The sequence below is a fragment of the Oncorhynchus mykiss genome, chromosome 14, assembly GCF_057628025.1.
Source record: "Oncorhynchus mykiss isolate SJ-2025 chromosome 14, ASM5762802v1, whole genome shotgun sequence".
Lineage (NCBI taxonomy): Eukaryota > Metazoa > Chordata > Actinopteri > Salmoniformes > Salmonidae > Oncorhynchus > Oncorhynchus mykiss.
The window spans coordinates 43,636,144-43,656,382 of NC_143035.1; the positions used below are offsets into that span (position 1 = coordinate 43,636,144).

Consider the following 20,239-nt stretch of genomic DNA (forward strand, 5'->3'; position numbering starts at 1 on the left):
GGTCTGTTGAAACAGTAGGACCGGGACAAGGTAGCAGGTTAGTTGAAACAGCAGGACCGGGACAAGGTAGCAGGTCTGTTGAAACAGCAGGACCTGGACAAGGTAGCAGGTCTGTTGATAAAGCAGGACCGGGACAAGGTAGCACATCCATTAAAACAACAGGACCGGGACAAGGTAGCAGGTCTGTTGAAACAGCAGGACCGGGACAAGGTAGCAGGTCTGTTGAAACAGCAGGACCGGGACAAGGTAGCAGGTCTGTTGAAACAGCAGGACCGGGACAAGGTAGCAGGTCTGTTGAAACAGCAGGACCGGGAAAATGTAGCAGGTCTGTTGAAACAGCAGGACCGGGACAAGGTAGAGGATTTGTTGAAACAGCAGGACCGGGACAAGGTAGCACATCTGTTGAAACAGCAGGACCGGGACAAGGTAGCAGGTCTGTTGAAACAACAGGACCGGGACAATGCAGCAGGCCTGTTGAAACAGCAGGAGCGGGACAAGGTGGCAGGTCTGTTGAAACAGCAGGACCGGGACAAGGTAGCAGGTCTGTTGAAACAGCAGGACTGGGAAAAGGTAGCAGGTCTGTTGAAACAGCAGGACCGGGACAAGGTAGCACATCTGTTGAAACAGCAGGACCGGGACAAGGTAATAGGTCTGTTGAAACAGCAGCACCAGGACAAGGTAGCAGGTCTGCTGAAACAGCAGGACCAGGACAAGGTAGCAGGTCTGTTGAAACGGCGGGACCAGGACAGGGTAACACATCTGTTAAAACAGCAGGACCGGGACAACGTAGCACATCCATTAAAACAACAGGACCGGGACGAGGTAGCACGTCTGTTGAAACAGCAGGACCGGGACAAGGTAGCAGGTCTGTTGAAACAGCAGCACCGGGACAAGGTAGCAGGTCTGCTGAAACAGTAGGACCGGGACAAGGTAGCAGGTCTGTTGAAACAGCAGGACCGGGACAAGGTAGCAGGTCTGTTGAAACAGCAGGACCGGGACAAGGTAGCAGGTCTGTTGAAACAGCAGGACCGGGACAAGGTAGCAATTCTGTTGAAACAGCAGGACCGGGACAAGGTAGCAGGTCTGTTGAAACAGCAGGACCGGGACAAGGTAGCAGGTCTGTTGAAACAGCAGGACCGGGACAAGGTAGCAGGTCTGTTGAAACAGCAGGACCGGGACAAGGTAGGAGGTCTGTTGAAACAGCAGGACCGGGAAAGGGAACAGGTCTGTTGTAACAGCAGGACCGGGACAAGGTATTACATCCATTAAAACAACAGGACTGGGACAAGGTAGCAGTTCTGTTGAAACAGCAGGACCGGGAAGAGGTAGCACATCCATTAAAACAACAGGACCGGGACAAGGTAGCAGGTCTGTTGAAACAGCAGGACCGGGACAAGGTAGCAGGTCTGTTGAAACAACAGGACCGGGACAAGGTAGCACATCTGTTGAAACAGCAGGACCGGGACAAGGTAGTAGGTCTGTTGAAACAGCAAGACCGGGACAAGGTAGTAGGTCGGTTGAAACAGCAGGACCGGGACAATGTAGCAGGTCTGTTGAAACAGCAGGACCAGGACAAGGTAGCACATCCGTTAAAACAGCAGGACCGGGACAAGGTAGCAGGTCTGTTGAAACAGCAGGAAACGGGACAAGGTAGCAAGTCTGTTGAAACAGCAAGACCGGGACAATGTAGCAGGTCTGTTTAAACAGCAGGACCGGGACAAGGTAGCAGGTCTGCTGAAACAGCAGGACCGGGACAAGGAAGCAGGTCTGTTGAAACAGCAGGACCGGGACAAGGTAGCAGGTCTGTTAAAAAAGCAGGACCGGGACAAGGTAGAAGGTCTGTTGAAACAGCAAGACCGGGACAATGTAGCAGGTCTGTTGATAAAGCAGGACCGGGACAAGGTAGCAGGTCTGTTGAAACAGCAAGACCGGGACAATGTAGCAGGTCTGTTGATAAAGCAGGACCGGGACAAGGTAGCACATCCATTAAAACAACAGGACCGGGACAAGGTAGCAGGTCTGTTGAAACAGCAGGACCGGGACAAGGTAGCAGGTCTGTTGAAACAGCAGGACCGGGACAAGGTAGCAGGTCTGTTGAAACAGCAGGACCGGGACAAGGTAGCAGGTCTGTTGAAACAGCAGGACCGGGAAAATGTAGCAGGTCTGTTGAAACAGCAGGACCGGGACAAGGTAGAGGATTTGTTGAAACAGCAGGACCGGGACAAGGTAGCACATCTGTTGAAACAGCAGGACCGGGACAAGGTAGCAGGTCTGTTGAAACAACAGGACCGGGACAATGCAGCAGGCCTGTTGAAACAGCAGGAGCGGGACAAGGTGGCAGGTCTGTTGAAACAGCAGGACCGGGACAAGGTAGCAGGTCTGTTGAAACAGCAGGACTGGGAAAAGGTAGCAGGTCTGTTGAAACAGCAGGACCGGGACAAGGTAGCACATCTGTTGAAACAGCAGGACCGGGACAAGGTAATAGGTCTGTTGAAACAGCAGCACCAGGACAAGGTAGCAGGTCTGCTGAAACAGCAGGACCAGGACAAGGTAGCAGGTCTGTTGAAACGGCGGGACCAGGACAGGGTAACACATCTGTTAAAACAGCAGGACCGGGACAACGTAGCACATCCATTAAAACAACAGGACCGGGACGAGGTAGCACGTCTGTTGAAACAGCAGGACCGGGACAAGGTAGCAGGTCTGTTGAAACAGCAGCACCGGGACAAGGTAGCAGGTCTGCTGAAACAGTAGGACCGGGACAAGGTAGCAGGTCTGTTGAAACAGCAGGACCGGGACAAGGTAGCAGGTCTGTTGAAACAGCAGGACCGGGACAAGGTAGCAGGTCTGTTGAAACAGCAGGACCGGGACAAGGTAGCAATTCTGTTGAAACAGCAGGACCGGGACAAGGTAGCAGGTCTGTTGAAACAGCAGGACCGGGACAAGGTAGCAGGTCTGTTGAAACAGCAGGACCGGGACAAGGTAGCAGGTCTGTTGAAACAGCAGGACCGGGACAAGGTAGCAGGTCTGTTGAAACAGCAGGACCGGGACAAGGTAGCAGGTCTGTTGAAACAGCAGGACCGGGACAAGGTAGGAGGTCTGTTGAAACAGCAGGACCGGGAAAGGGAACAGGTCTGTTGTAACAGCAGGACCGGGACAAGGTATTACATCCATTAAAACAACAGGACTGGGACAAGGTAGCAGTTCTGTTGAAACAGCAGGACCGGGAAGAGGTAGCACATCCATTAAAACAACAGGACCGGGACAAGGTAGCAGGTCTGTTGAAACAGCAGGACCGGGACAAGGTAGCAGGTCTGTTGAAACAACAGGACCGGGACAAGGTAGCACATCTGTTGAAACAGCAGGACCGGGACAAGGTAGTAGGTCTGTTGAAACAGCAAGACCGGGACAAGGTAGTAGGTCGGTTGAAACAGCAGGACCGGGACAATGTAGCAGGTCTGTTGAAACAGCAGGACCAGGACAAGGTAGCACATCCGTTAAAACAGCAGGACCGGGACAAGGTAGCAGGTCTGTTGAAACAGCAGGAAACGGGACAAGGTAGCAAGTCTGTTGAAACAGCAAGACCGGGACAATGTAGCAGGTCTGTTTAAACAGCAGGACCGGGACAAGGTAGCAGGTCTGCTGAAACAGCAGGACCGGGACAAGGAAGCAGGTCTGTTGAAACAGCAGGACCGGGACAAGGTAGCAGGTCTGTTAAAAAAGCAGGACCGGGACAAGGTAGAAGGTCTGTTGAAACAGCAAGACCGGGACAATGTAGCAGGTCTGTTGATAAAGCAGGACCGGGACAAGGTAGCAGGTCTGTTGAAACAGCAAGACCGGGACAATGTAGCAGGTCTGTTGATAAAGCAGGACCGGGACAAGGTAGCACATCCATTAAAACAACAGGACCGGGACAAGGTAGCAGGTCTGTTGAAACAGCAGGACCGGGACAAGGTAGCAGGTCTGTTGAAACAGCAGGACCGGGACAAGGTAGCAGGTCTGTTGAAACAGCAGGACCGGGACAAGGTAGCAGGTCTGTTGAAACAGCAGGACCGGGAAAATGTAGCAGGTCTGTTGAAACAGCAGGACCGGGACAAGGTAGAGGATTTGTTGAAACAGCAGGACCGGGACAAGGTAGCACATCTGTTGAAACAGCAGGACCGGGACAAGGTAGCAGGTCTGTTGAAACAACAGGACCGGGACAATGCAGCAGGCCTGTTGAAACAGCAGGAGCGGGACAAGGTGGCAGGTCTGTTGAAACAGCAGGACCGGGACAAGGTAGCAGGTCTGTTGAAACAGCAGGACTGGGAAAAGGTAGCAGGTCTGTTGAAACAGCAGGACCGGGACAAGGTAGCACATCTGTTGAAACAGCAGGACCGGGACAAGGTAATAGGTCTGTTGAAACAGCAGCACCAGGACAAGGTAGCAGGTCTGCTGAAACAGCAGGACCAGGACAAGGTAGCAGGTCTGTTGAAACGGCGGGACCAGGACAGGGTAACACATCTGTTAAAACAGCAGGACCGGGACAACGTAGCACATCCATTAAAACAACAGGACCGGGACGAGGTAGCACGTCTGTTGAAACAGCAGGACCGGGACAAGGTAGCAGGTCTGTTGAAACAGCAGCACCGGGACAAGGTAGCAGGTCTGCTGAAACAGTAGGACCGGGACAAGGTAGCAGGTCTGTTGAAACAGCAGGACCGGGACAAGGTAGCAGGTCTGTTGAAACAGCAGGACCGGGACAAGGTAGCAGGTCTGTTGAAACAGCAGGACCGGGACAAGGTAGCAATTCTGTTGAAACAGCAGGACCGGGACAAGGTAGCAGGTCTGTTGAAACAGCAGGACCGGGACAAGGTAGCAGGTCTGTTGAAACAGCAGGACCGGGACAAGGTAGCAGGTCTGTTGAAACAGCAGGACCGGGACAAGGTAGGAGGTCTGTTGAAACAGCAGGACCGGGAAAGGGAACAGGTCTGTTGTAACAGCAGGACCGGGACAAGGTATTACATCCATTAAAACAACAGGACTGGGACAAGGTAGCAGTTCTGTTGAAACAGCAGGACCGGGAAGAGGTAGCACATCCATTAAAACAACAGGACCGGGACAAGGTAGCAGGTCTGTTGAAACAGCAGGACCGGGACAAGGTAGCAGGTCTGTTGAAACAACAGGACCGGGACAAGGTAGCACATCTGTTGAAACAGCAGGACCGGGACAAGGTAGTAGGTCTGTTGAAACAGCAAGACCGGGACAAGGTAGTAGGTCGGTTGAAACAGCAGGACCGGGACAATGTAGCAGGTCTGTTGAAACAGCAGGACCAGGACAAGGTAGCACATCCGTTAAAACAGCAGGACCGGGACAAGGTAGCAGGTCTGTTGAAACAGCAGGAAACGGGACAAGGTAGCAAGTCTGTTGAAACAGCAAGACCGGGACAATGTAGCAGGTCTGTTTAAACAGCAGGACCGGGACAAGGTAGCAGGTCTGCTGAAACAGCAGGACCGGGACAAGGAAGCAGGTCTGTTGAAACAGCAGGACCGGGACAAGGTAGCAGGTCTGTTAAAAAAGCAGGACCGGGACAAGGTAGCAGGTCTGTTGAAAGAGCAGGACCGGGACAAGGTAGCAGGTCTGTTAAAAAAGTAGACCGGGACAAGGTAGCAGGTCGGTTGAAACAGCAGGACCGAGACAATGTAGCAGGTCTGTTGAAACAGCAGGACCAGGATAAGGTAGCACATCCGTTAAAACAGCAGGACCGGGACAAGGTAGCAGGTCTGTTGAAACAGCAGGACCGGGACAAGATAGCAGGTCTGTTGAAACAGCAAGACCGGGACAATGTAGCAGGTCTGTTGAAACAGCAGGACCGGGACAAGGTAGCAGGTCTGCTGAAACAGCAGGACCGGGACAAGGTAGCAGGTCTGTTGAAACAGCAGGACCGGGACAAGTTAGCACATCTGTTGAAACAGCAGGACCGGGACAAGGTAGCAGGTCTGTTGAAACAGCAGGACCGGGACAAGGTAGCAGGTCTCTTAAAAAAGCAGGACCGGGACAAGGTAGCAGGTCTGTTGAAACAGCAGGACCGGGACAAGATAGCAGGTCTGTTGAAACAGCAAGACCGGGACAATGTAGCAGGTCTGTTGAAACAGCAGGACCGGGACAAGGTAGCAGGTCTGCTGAAACAGCAGGACCGGGACAAGGTAGCAGGTCTGTTGAAACAGCAGGACTGGGACAAGTTAGCACATCTGTTGAAACAGCAGGACCGGGACAAGGTAGCAGGTCTGTTGAAACAGCAGGACCGGGACAAGGTAGCAGGTCTCTTAAAAAAGCAGGACCGGGACAAGGTAGCAGGTCTGTTGAAACAGCAGGACCGGGACAAGGTAGAACATCCATTAAAACAGCAGGACCGGGACAATGTAGCAGATCTGTTGAAACAGCAGGACCGGGACAGGGTAGCAGGTCTGTTGAAACAGCAGGACCGGGACAAGGTAGCAGGTCTGTTGAAACAGCAGGACCGGGACAAGGTAGCAGGTCTGTTGAAACAGCAGGACCGCGACAAAGTAGCAGGTCTGTTGAAACAGCAGGACCGGGACAAGGTAGCACATCTGTTAAAACAGCAGGACCTGGACAAGGTAGAACATCCATTAAAACAACAGGACCGGGACAAGGTAGAAGGTCTGTTGAAACAGCAGGACCGGGACAAGGTAGCAGGTCTGTTGAAACAGCAGGACCGGGACAAGGTAGGAGGTCTGTTGAAACAGCAGGACCGGGAAAGGGAAAAGGTCTGTTGTAACAGCAGGACCGGGACAAGGTATTACATCCATTAAAACAACAGGACCGGGACAAGGTAGCAGGTCTGTTGAAACAGCAGGACCGGGACAAGGTAGCACATCCGTTAAAACAGCAGGACCGGGACAAGGTAGCACATCAGTTAAAACAACAGGACCGGGACAAGGTAGCAGGTCTGTTTAAACAGCAGGACCGGGACAAGGTAGCACATATGTTGAAACAGCAGGACCGGGACAAGGTTGCAGGTTTGTTGAAACAGCAGGACCGGGACAAGGTAGCACATCCGTTAAAACAGCAGGACCGGGACAAGGTAGCACATATGTTGAAACAGCAGGACCGGGACAAGGTAGCAGGTCTGTTGAAACAGCAGGACCGGGACAAGGTAGCAGGTCTGTTGAAACGGCAGGACCGGGACAAGGTAGAACATCTGTTAAAACAGCAGGACCGGGACTAGGTAGCAGGTCTGTTGAAACGGCAGGACCGGGACAAGGTAGAACATCTGTTAAAACAGCAGGAACGGGACAAGGTAGCACATCCGTTAAAACAACAGGACCGGGACAAGGTAGCAGGTCTGTTGAAACAGTAGGACCGGGACAAGGTAGCAGGTCTGTTGAAACAGCAGGACCGGGACAAGGTAGCAGGTTAGTTGAAACAGCAGGACCGGGACAAGGTAGCAGGTCTGTTGAAACAGCAGGACCTGGACAAGGTAGCAGGTCTGTTAATAAAGCAGGACCGGGACAAGGTAGCACATCCATTAAAACAACAGGACCGGGACAAGGTAGCAGGTCTGTTGAACCAGCAGGACCGGGACAAGGTAGCAGGTCTGTTGAAACAGCAGGACCGGGACAAGGTAGCAGGTCTGTTGAAACAGCAGGACCGGGACAAGGTAGCAGGTCTGTTGAAACAGCAGGACCGGGAAAATGTAGCAGGTCTGTTGAAACAGCAGGACCGGGACAACGTAGAGGATTTGTTGAAACAGCAGGACCGGGACAAGGTAGCACATCCATTAAAACAACAGGACCGGGACAAGGTAGCAAGTCTGTTGAAACAGCAGGACCGGGACAAGGTAGCACATCTGTTGAAACAGCAGGACCGGGACAAGGTAGCAGGTCTGTTGAAACAACAGGACCGGGACAATGCAGCAGGACTGTTGAAACAGCAGGAGCGGGACAAGGTGTCAGGTCTGTTGAAACAGCAGGACCGGGACAAGGTAGCAGGTCTGTTGAAACAGCAGGACTGGGACAAGGTAGCAGGTCTGTTGAAACAGCAGGACCGGGACAAGGTAGCACATCTGTTGAAACAGCAGGACCGGGACAAGGTAATAGATCTGTTGAAACAGCAGCACCAGGACAAGGTAGCAGGTCTGTTGAAACGGCGGGACCAGGACAGGGTAGCACATCTGTTAAAACAGCAGGACCGGGTACAACGTAGCACATCCATTAAAACAACAGGACCGGGACGAGGTAGCACGTCTGTTGAAACAGCAGGACCGGGACAAGGTAGCAGGTCTGTTGAAACAGCAGCACCGGGACAAGGTAGCAGGTCTGCTGAAACAGTAGGACCGGGACAAGGTAGCAGGTCTGTTGAAACAGCAGGACCGGGACAAGGTAGCAGGTCTGTTGAAACAGCAGGACCGGGACAAGGTAGCAGGTCTGTTGAAACAGCAGGACCGGGACAAGGTAGCAATTCTGTTGAAACAGCAGGACCGGGACAAGGTAGCAGGTCTGTTGAAACAGCAGGACCGGGACAAGGTAGCAGGTCTGTTGAAACAGCAGGACCGGGACAAGGTAGCAGGTCTGTTGAAACGGCAGGACCGGGACAAGGTAGAATATCTGTTAAAACAGCAGGACCGGGACAAGGTAGCAGGTCTGTTGAAACGGCAGGACCGGGACAAGGTAGAACATCTGTTAAAACAGCAGGACCGGGACAAGGTAGCACATCCGTTAAAACAGCAGGACCGGGACAAGGTAGCAGGTCTGTTGAAACAGCAGGACCGGGACAAGGTAGCAGGTCTGTTGAAACAGTAGGACCGGGACAAGGTAGCAGGTCTGTTGAAAGAGCAGGACCGGGACAAGGTAGCAGGTTAGTTGAAACAGCAGGACCGGGACAAGGTAGCAGGTCTGTTGAAACAGCAGGACCTGGACAAGGTAGAAGGTCTGTTGATAAAGCAGGACCGGGACAAGGTAGCACATCCATTAAAACAACAGGACCGGGACAAGGTAGCAGGTCTGTTGAAACAGCAGGACCGGGACAAGGTAGCAGGTCTGTTGAAACAGCAGGACCGGGACAAGGTATCAGGTCTGTTGAAACAGCAGGACCGGGACAAGGTAGCAGGTCTGTTGAAACAGCAGGACCGGGAAAATGTAGCAGGTCTGTTGAAACAGCAGGACCGGGACAAGGTAGAGGATTTGTTGAAACAGTAGGACCGGGACAAGGTAGCACATCCATTAAAACAACAGGACCGGGACAAGGTAGCAAGTCTGTTGAAACAGCAGGACCGGGACAAGGTAGCACATCTGTTGAAACAGCAGGACCGGGACAAGGTAGCAGGTCTGTTGAAACAACAGGACCGGGACAATGCAGCAGGCCTGTTGAAACAGCAGGAGCGGGACAAGGTGGCAGGTCTGTTGAAACAGCAGGACCGGGACAAGGTAGCAGGTCTGTTGAAACAGCAGGACTGGGACAAGGTAGCAGGTCTGTTGAAACAGCAGGACCGGGACAAGGTAGCAGGTCTGTTGAAACAGCAGGACCGGGAAAATGTAGCAGGTCTGTTGAAACAGCAGGACCGGGACAAGGTAGCAGGTCTGTTGAAACAGCAGGACCGGGACAAGGTAGCAGGTTAGTTGAAACAGCAGGACCGGGACAAGGTAGCAGGTCTGTTGAAACAGCAGGACCTGGACAAGGTAGCAGGTCTGTTGATAAAGCAGGACCGGGACAAGGTAGCACATCCATTAAAACAACAGGACCGGGACAAGGTAGCAGGTCTGTTGAAACAGCAGGACCGGGACAAGGTAGCAGGTCTGTTGAAACAGCAGGACCGGGACAAGGTAGCAGGTCTGTTGAAACAGCAGGACCGGGACAAGGTAGCAGGTCTGTTGAAACAGCAGGACCGGGAAAATGTAGCAGGTCTGTTGAAACAGCAGGACCGGGGCAAGGTAGAGGATTTGTTGAAACAGCAGGACCGGGACAAGGTAGCACATCCATTAAAACAACAGGACCGGGACAAGGTAGCAAGTCTGTTGAAACAGCAGGACCGGGACAAGGTAGCACATCTGTTGAAACAGCAGGACCGGGACAAGGTAGCAGGTCTGTTGAAACAACAGGACCGGGACAATGCAGCAGGCCTGTTGAAACAGCAGGAGCGGGACAAGGTGGCAGGTCTGTTGAAACAGCAGGACCGGGACAAGGTAGCAGGTCTGTTGAAACAGCAGGACTGGGACAAGGTAGCAGGTCTGTTGAAACAGCAGGACCGGGACAAGGTAGCACATCTGTTGAAACAGCAGGACCGGGACAAGGTAATAGGTCTGTTGAAACAGCAGCACCAGGACAAGGTAGCAGGTCTGCTGAAACAGCAGGACCAGGACAAGGTAGCAGGTCTGTTGAAACGGCGGGACCAGGACAGGGTAGCACATCTGTTAAAACAGCAGGACCGGGACAACGTAGCACATCCATTAAAACAACAGGACCGGGACGAGGAAGCACGTCTGTTGAAACAGCAGGACCGGGACAAGGTAGCAGGTCTGTTGAAACAGCAGCACCGGGACAAGGTAGCAGGTCTGCTGAAACAGTAGGACCGGGACAAGGTAGCAGGTCTGTTGAAACAGCAGGACCGGGACAAGGTAGCAGGTCTGTTGAAACAGCAGGACCGGGACAAGGTAGCAGGTCTGTTGAAACAGCAGGACCGGGACAAGGTAGCAATTCTGTTGAAACAGCAGGACCGGGACAAGGTAGCAGGTCTGTTGAAACAGCAGGACCGGGACAAGGTAGCAGGTCTGTTGAAACAGCAGGACCGGGACAAGGTAGCAGGTCTGTTGAAACAGCAGGACCGGGACAAGGTAGGAGGTCTGTTGAAACAGCAGGACCGGGAAAGGGAACAGGTCTGTTGTAACAGCAGGACCGGGACAAGGTATTACATCCATTAAAACAACAGGACTGGGACAAGGTAGCAGTTCTGTTGAAACAGCAGGACCGGGACAAGGTAGCACATCCGTTAAAACAGCAGGACCGGGAAGAGGTAGCACATCCATTAAAACAGCAGGACCGGGACAAGGTAGCAGGTCTGTTGAAACAGCAGGACCGGGACAAGGTAGCAGGTCTGTTGAAACAACAGGACCGGGACAAGGTAGCACATCTGTTGAAACAGCAGGACCGGGACAAGGTAGTAGGTCTGTTGAAACAGCAAGACCGGGACAAGGTAGTAGGTCGGTTGAAACAGCAGGACCGGGACAATGTAGCAGGTCTGTTGAAACAGCAGGACCAGGACAAGGTAGCACATCCGTTAAAACAGCAGGACCGGGACAAGGTAGCAGGTCTTTTGAAACAGCAGGAAACGGGACAAGGTAGCAAGTCTGTTGAAACAGCAAGACCGGGACAATGTAGCAGGTCTGTTTAAACAGCAGGACCGGGACAAGGTAGCAGGTCTGCTGAAACAGCAGGACCGGGACAAGGTAGCAGGTCTGTTGAAACAGCAGGACCGGGACAAGGTAGCAGGTCTGTTAAAAAAGCAGGACCGGGACAAGGTAGCAGGTCTGTTGAAAGAGCAGGACCGGGACAAGGTAGCAGGTCTGTTAAAACAGCAGGACCGGGAAGAGGTAGCACATCCATTAAAACAACAGGACCGGGACAAGGTAGCAGGTCTGTTGAAACAGCAGGACCGGGACAAGGTAGCAGGTCTGTTGAAACAACAGGACCGGGACAAGGTAGCACATCTGTTGAAACAGCAGGACCGGGACAAGGTAGTAGGTCTGTTGAAACAGCAAGACCGGGACAAGGTAGTAGGTCGGTTGAAACAGCAGGACCGGGACAATGTAGCAGGTCTGTTGAAACAGCAGGACCAGGACAAGGTAGCACATCCGTTAAAACAGCAGGACCGGGACAAGGTAGCAGGTCTGTTGAAACAGCAGGAAACGGGACAAGGTAGCAAGTCTGTTGAAACAGCAAGACCGGGACAATGTAGCAGGTCTGTTTAAACAGCAGGACCGGGACAAGGTAGCAGGTCTGCTGAAACAGCAGGACCGGGACAAGGTAGCAGGTCTGTTGAAACAGCAGGACCGGGACAAGGTAGCAGGTCTGTTAAAAAAGCAGGACCGGGACAAGGTAGCAGGTCTGTTGAAAGAGCAGGACCGGGACAAGGTAGCAGGTCTGTTAAAAAAGCAGGACCGGGACAAGGTAGCAGGTCGGTTGAAACAGCAGGACCGGGACAATGTAGCAGGTCTGTTGAAACAGCAGGACCAGGACAAGGTAGCACATCCGTTAAAACAGCAGGACCGGGACAAGGTAGCAGGTCTGTTGAAACAGCAGGACCGGGACAAGATAGCAGGTCTGTTGTAACAGCAAGACCGGGACAATGTAGCAGGTCTGTTGAAACAGCAGGACCGGGACAAGGTAGCAGGTCTGCTGAAACAGCAGGACCGGGACAAGGTAGCAGGTCTGTTGAAACAGCAGGACCGGGACAAGTTAGCACATCTGTTGAAAAAGCAGGACCGGGACAAGGTAGCAGGTCTGTTGAAACAGCAGGACCGGGACAAGGTAGCAGGTCTGTTGAAACAGCAGGACTGGGACAAGGTAGCAGGTCTGTTGAAACAGCAGGACCGGGACAAGGTAGCACATCTGTTAAAACAGCAGGACCTGGACAAGGTAGCAGGTCTGTTGAAACAGCAGGACCGGGACAAGTTAGCACATCTGTTGAAACAGCAGGACCGGGACAAGGTAGCAGGTCTGTTGAAACAGCAGGATTGGGACAAGGTAGCAGATCTCTTAAAAAAGCAGGACCGGGACAAGGTAGCAGGTCTGTTGAAACAGCAGGACCGGGACAAGGTAGAACATCCATTAAAACAGCAGGACCGGGACAAGGTAGCAGGTCTGTTGAAACAGCAGGACCGCGACAAAGTAGCAGGTCTGTTGAAACAGCAGGACCGGGACAAGGTAGCACATCTGTTAAAACAGCAGGACCTGGACAAGGTAGCACATCCATTAAAACAACAGGACCGGGACAAGGTAGCAGGTCTGTTGAAACAGCAGGACCGGGACAAGGTAGCAGGTCTGTTGAAACAGCAGGACCGGGACAAGGTAGCAGGTCTGTTGAAACAGCAGGACCGGGAAAGGGAACAGGTCTGTTGTAACAGCAGGACCGGGACAAGGTATTACATCCATTAAAACAACAGGACCGGGACAAGGTAGCAGGTCTGTTGAAACAGCAGGACCGGGACAAGGTAGCACATCCGTTAAAACAGCAGGACCGGGACAAGGTAGCACATCAGTTAAAACAACAGGACCGGGACAAGGTAGCAGGTCTGTTTAAACTGCAGGACCGGGACAAGGTAGCACATATGTTGAAACAGCAGGACCGGGACAAGGTTGCAGGTTTGTTGAAACAGCAGGACCGGGACAAGGTAGCACATCCGTTAAAACAGCAGGACCGGGACAAGGTAGCACATCAGCTAAAACAACAGGACCGGGACAAGGTAGCAGGTCTGTTTAAACAGCAGGACCGGGACAAGGTAGCACATATGTTGAAACAGCAGGACCGGGACAAGGTAGCAGGTCTGTTGAAACAGCAGGACCGGGACAAGGTAGCAGGTCTGTTGAAACGGCAGGACCGGGACAAGGTAGAACATCTGTTAAAACAGCAGGACCGGGACAAGGTAGCAGGTCTGTTGAAAAGGCAGGACCGGGACAAGGTAGAACATCTGTTAAAACAGCAGGACCGGGACAAGGTAGCACATCCGTTAAAACAACAGGACCGGGACAAGGTAGCAGGTCTGTTGAAACAGTAGGACCGGGACAAGGTAGCAGGTCTGTTGAAACAGCAGGACCGGGACAAGGTAGCAGGTTAGTTGAAACAGCAGGACCGGGACAAGGTAGCAGGTCTGTTGAAACAGCAGGACCTGGACAAGGTAGCAGGTCTGTTGATAAAGCAGGACCGGGACAAGGTAGCACATCCATTAAAACAACAGGACCGGGACAAGGTAGCAGGTCTGTTGAAACAGCAGGACCGGGACAAGGTAGCAGGTCTGTTGAAACAGCAGGACCGGGACAAGGTAGCAGGTCTGTTGAAACAGCAGGACCGGGACAAGGTAGCAGGTCTGTTGAAACAGCAGGACCGGGACAATGTAGCAGGTCTGTTGAAACAGCAGGACCGGGAAAATTTAGCAGGTCTGTTGAAACAGCAGGACCGGGACAAGGTAGAGGATTTGTTGAAACAGCAGGACCGGGACAAGGTAGCACATCCATTAAAACACCAGGACCGGGACAAGGTAGCAGGTCTGTTGAAACAGCAGTACCGGGACAATGCAGCAGGTCTGTTGAAACAGCAGGAGCGGGACAAGGTGGCAGGTCTGTTGAAACAGCAGGACCGGGACAAGGTAGCAGGTCTGTTGAAACAGCAGGACTGGGACAAGGTAGCAGGTCTGTTGAAACAGCAGGACCGGGACAAGGTAGCAGGTCTGTTGAAACAACAGGACCGGGACAATGCAGCAGGTCTGTTGAAACAGCAGGAGCGGGACAAGGTGGCAGGTCTGTTGAAACAGCAGGACCGGGACAAGGTAGCAGGTCTGTTGAAACAGCAGGACTGGGACAAGGTAGCAGGTCTGTTGAAACAGCAGGACCGGGACAAGGTAGCACATCTGTTGAAACAGCAGGACCGGGACAAGGTAATAGGTCTGTTGAAACAGCATCACCAGGACAAGGTAGCAGGTCTGCTGAAACAGCAGGACCGGGACAAGGTAGCAGGTCTGTTGAAACGGCAGGACCGGGACAGGGTAGCACATCTGATAAAACAGCAGGACCGGGACAACGTAGCACATCCATTAAAACAACAGGACCGGGACGAGGTAGCACGTCTGTTGAAACAGCAGGACCGGGACAAGGTAGCAGGTCTGTTGAAACAGCAGCACCGGGACAAGGTAGCAGGTCTGCTGAAACAGTAGGACCGGGACAAGGTAGCAGGTCTGTTGAAACAGCAGGACCGGGACAAGGTAGCTCGTCTGTTGAAACAGCAGGACCGGGACAAGGTAGCAGGTCTGTTGAAACAGCAGGACCGGGACAAGGTAGCAATTCTTTTGAAACAGCAGGACCGGGACAAGGTAGCAGGTCTGTTGAAACAGCAGGACCGGGACAAGGTAGAACATCCATTAAAACAGCAGGACCGGGACAATGTAGCAGATCTGTTGAAACAGCAGGACCGGGACAAAGTAGCAGGTCTGTTGAAACAGCAGGACCGGGACAAGGTACCACATCTGTTAAAACAGCAGGACCTGGACAAGGTAGCACATCCATTAAAACAACAGGACCGGGACAAGGTAGCAGGTCTGTTGAAACAGCAGTACCGGGAAAAGGTAGCAGGTCTGTTTAAACAGCAGGACCGGGACAAGGTTGCAGGTTTGTTGAAACAGCAGGACCGGGACAAGGTAGCACATCCGTTAAAACAGCAGGACCGGGACACCATAGTACCCTCCAAGCTCGTCATCAAGCTCGAGACCCTGGGTCTCGACCCCGCCCTGTGCAACTGGGTACTGGACTTCCTGACGGGCCGCCCCCAGGTGGTGAGGGTAGGCAACAACATCTCCTCCCCGCTGATCCTCAACACTGGGGCCCCACAAGGTTGCGTTCTGAGCCCTCTCCTGTACTCCCTGTTCACCCACGACTGCGTGGCCACGCACGCCTCCAACTCAATCATCAAGTTTGCGGACGACACAACAGTGGTAGGCTTGATTACCAACAACGATGAGACGGCCTACAGGGAGGAGGTGAGGGCCCTCGGAGTGTGGTGTCAGGAAAACAACCTCACACTCAACGTCAACAAAACTAAGGAGATGATTGTGGACTTCAGGAAACAGCAGAGGGAACACCCCCCTATCCACATCGATGGAACAGTAGTGGAGAGGGTAGCAAGTTTTAAGTTCCTCGGCATACACATCACAGACAAACTGAATTGGTCCACTCACACAGACAGCATCGTGAAGAAGGCGCAGCAGCGCCTCTTCAACCTCAGGAGGCTGAAGAAATTCGGCTTGTCACCAAAAGCACTCACAAACTTCTACAGATGCACAATCGAGAGCATCCTGGCGGGCTGTATCACCGCCTGGTATGGCAACTGCACCGCCCTCAACCGTAAGGCTCTCCAGAGGGTAGTGAGGTCTGCACAACGCATCACCGGGGGCAAACTACCTGCCCTCCAGGACACCTACACCACCCGATGTCACAGGAAGGCCATAAAGATCATCAAGGACATCAACCACCCGAGCCACTGCCTGTTCACCCCGCTATCATCCAGAAGGCGAGGTCAGTACAGGTGCATCAAAGCTGGGACCGAGAGACTGAAAAACAGCTTCTATCTCAAGGCCATCAGACTGTTAAACAGCCACCACTAACACTGAGTGGCTGCTGCCAACACACTGACACTGACTCAACTCCAGCCACTTTAATAATGGGAATTGATGGGAAATGATGTAAATATATCACTAGCCACTTTAAACAATGCTACCTTATATAAATGTTACTTACCCTACATTATTCATCTCATATGCATACGTATATACTGTACTCTATATCATCGACGGTATCCTTATGTAATACATGTATCACTAGCCACTTTATACTATACTATGCCACTTTGTTTACATACTCATCTCATTTGTACATACTGTACCCGATACCATCTACTGTATCTTGCCTATGCTGCTCTGTACCATCACTCATTCATATATCCTTATGTACATATTCTTTATCCCCTTACACTGTGTACAAGACAGTAGTTTTGGAATTGTTAGTTAGATTACTTGTTATTACTGCATTGTCGGAACTAGAAGCACAAGCATTTCGCTACACTCGCATTAACATCTGCTAACCATGTGTATGTGACAAATAAAATTTGATTTGATTTTGATTTGATTTGATTTTGATTTGATTTGAAGGTAGCACATCAGTTAAAACAACAGGACCGGGACAAGGTAGCAGGTCTGTTTAAACAGCAGGACCGGGACAAGGTAGCACATATGTTGAAACAGCAGGACCGGGACAAGGTAGCAGGTCTGTTGAAACAGCAGGACCGGGACAAGGTAGCAGGTCTGTTGAAACGGAAGGACCGGGACAAGGTAGAACATCTGTTAAAACAGCAGGACCGGGACAAGGTAGCAGGTCTGTTGAAACGGCAGGACCGGGACAAGGTAGAACATCTGTTAAAACAGCAGGACCGGGACAAGGTAGCACATCCGTTAAAACAACAGGACCGGGACAAGGTAGCAGGTCTGTTGAAACAGTAGGACCGGGACAAGGTAGCAGGTCTGTTGAAACAGCAGGACCGGGACAAGGTAGCAGGTTAGTTGAAACAGCAGGACCGGGACAAGGTAGCAGGTCTGTTGAAACAGCAGGACCTGGACAAGGTAGCAGGTCTGTTGAAACAGCAGGACCGGGAAAATGTAGCAGGTCTGTTGAAACAGCAGGACCGGGACAAGGTAGAGGATTTGTTGAAACAGCAGGACCGGGACAAGGTAGCACATCCATTAAAACAACAGGACCGGGACAAGGTAGCAAGTCTGTTGAAACAGCAGGACCGGGACAAGGTAGCACATCTGTTGAAACAGCAGGACCGGGACAAGGTAGCAGGTCTGTTGAAACAACAGGACCGGGACAATGCAGCAGGCCTGTTGAAACAGCAGGAGCGGGACAAGGTGGCAGGTCTGTTGAAACAGCAGGACCGGGACAAGGTAGCAGGTCTGTTGAAACAGCAGGACTGGGACAAGGTAGCAGGTCTGTTGAAACAGCAGGACCGGGACAAGGTAGCACATCTGTTGAAACAGCAGGACCGGGACAAGGTAATAGGTCTGTTGAAACAGCAGCACCAGGACAAGGTAGCAGGTCTGCTGAAACAGCAGGACCAGGACAAGGTAGCAGGTCTGTTGAAACGGCGGGACCAGGACAGGGTAGCACATCTGTTAAAACAGCAGGACCGGGACAACGTAGCACATCCATTAAAACAACAGGACCGGGACGAGGTAGCACGTCTGTTGAAACAGCAGGACCGGGACAAGGTAGCAGGTCTGTTGAAACAGCAGCACCGGGACAAGGTAGCAGGTCTGCTGAAACAGTAGGACCGGGACAAGGTAGCAGGTCTGTTGAAACAGCAGGACCGGGACAAGGTAGCAGGTCTGTTGAAACAGCAGGACCGGGACAAGGTAGCAGGTCTGTTGAAACAGCAGGACCGGGACAAGGTAGCAATTCTGTTGAAACAGCAGGACCGGGACAAGGTAGCAGGTCTGTTGAAACAGCAGGACCGGGACAAGGTAGCAGGTCTGTTGAAACAGCAGGACCGGGACAAGGTAGCAGGTCTGTTGAAACAGCAGGACCGGGACAAGGTAGGAGGTCTGTTGAAACAGCAGGACCGGGAAAGGGAACAGGTCTGTTGTAACAGCAGGACCGGGACAAGGTATTACATCCATTAAAACAACAGGACTGGGACAAGGTAGCAGTTCTGTTGAAACAGCAGGACCGGGACAAGGTAGCACATCCGTTAAAACAGCAGGACCGGGAAGAGGTAGCACATCCATTAAAACAACAGGACCGGGACAAGGTAGCAGGTCTGTTGAAACAGCAGGACAGGGACAAGGTAGCAGATCTGTTGAAACAACAGGACCGGGACAAGGTAGCACATCTGTTGAAACAGCAGGACCGGGACAAGGTAGTAGGTCTGTTGAAACAGCAAGACCGTGACAAGGTAGTAGGTCGGTTGAAACAGCAGGACCGGGACAATGTAGCAGGTCTGTTGAAACAGCAGGACCAGGACAAGGTAGCACATCCGTTAAAACAGCAGGACCGGGACAAGGTAGCAGGTCTGTTGAAACAGCAGGAAACGGGACAAGGTAGCAAGTCTGTTGAAACAGCAAGACCGGGACAATGTAGCAGGTCTGTTTAAACAGCAGGACCGGGACAAGGTAGCAGGTCTGCTGAAACAGCAGGACCGGGACAAGGTAGCAGGTCTGTTGAAACAGCAGGACCGGGACAAGGTAGCAGGTCTGTTATAAAAGCAGGACCGGGACAAGGTAGCAGGTCTGTTGAAAGAGCAGGACCGGGACAAGGTAGCAGGTCTGTTAAAAAAGCAGGACCGGGACAAGGTAGCAGGTTGGTTGAAACAGCAGGACCGGGACAATGTAGCAGTTCTGTTGAAACAGCAGGACCAGGACAAGGTAGCACATCCGTTAAAACAGCAGGACCGGGACAAGGTAGCAGGTCTGTTGAAACAGCAGGACCGGGACAAGATAGCAGGTCTGTTGAAACAGCAAGACCGGGACAATGTAGCAGGTCTGTTGAAACAGCAGGACCGGGACAAGGTAGCAGGTCTGCTGAAACAGCAGGACCGGGACAAGGTAGCAGGTCTGTTGAAACAGCAGGACCGGGACAATGCAGCAGGCCTGTTGAAACAGCAGGAGCGGGACAAGGTGGCAGGTCTGTTGAAACAGCAGGACCGGGACAAGGTAGCAGGTCTGTTGAAACAGCAGGACTGGGACAAGGTAGCAGGTCTGTTGAAACAGCAGGACCGGGACAAGGTAGCACATCTGTTGAAACAGCAGGACCGGGACAAGGTAATAGGTCTGTTGAAACAGCAGCACCAGGACAAGGTAGCAGGTCTGCTGAAACAGCAGGACCAGGACAAGGTAGCAGGTCTGTTGAAACGGCGGGACCAGGACAGGGTAGCACATCTGTTAAAACAGCAGGACCGGGACAACGTAGCACATCCATTAAAACAACAGGACCGGGACGAGGTAGCACGTCTGTTGAAACAGCAGGACCGGGACAAGGTAGCAGGTCTGTTGAAACAGCAGCACCGGGACAAGGTAGCAGGTCTGCTGAAACAGTAGGACCGGGACAAGGTAGCAGGTTTGTTGAAACAGCAGGACCGGGACAAGGTAGCAGGTCTGTTGAAACAGCAGGACCGGGACAAGGTAGCAGGTCTGTTGAAACAGCAGGACCGGGACAAGGTAGCAATTCTGTTGAAACAGCAGGACCGGGACAAGGTAGCAGGTCTGTTGAAACAGCAGGACTGGGACAAGGTAGCAGGTCTGTTGAAACAGCAGGACCGGGACAAGGTAGCAGGTCTGTTGAAACAGCAGGACCGGGACAAGGTAGGAGGTCTGTTGAAACAGCAGGACCGGGAAAGGGAACAGGTCTGTTGTAACAGCAGGACCGGGACAAGGTATTACATCCATTAAAACAACAGGACTGGGACAAGGTAGCAGTTCTGTTGAAACAG

At 52.5% G+C, this 20,239-nt stretch overlaps 1 protein-coding gene across 1 annotated transcript in view; it reads right to left on the bottom strand.

Moving 5' to 3' along the window:
- The window catches only part of LOC110513618 (cysteinyl leukotriene receptor 1), a 235,722-nt gene that overhangs the window by 23,445 nt on the left and 192,038 nt on the right, over nt 1-20,239 (bottom strand). The window lies entirely within an intron of this gene.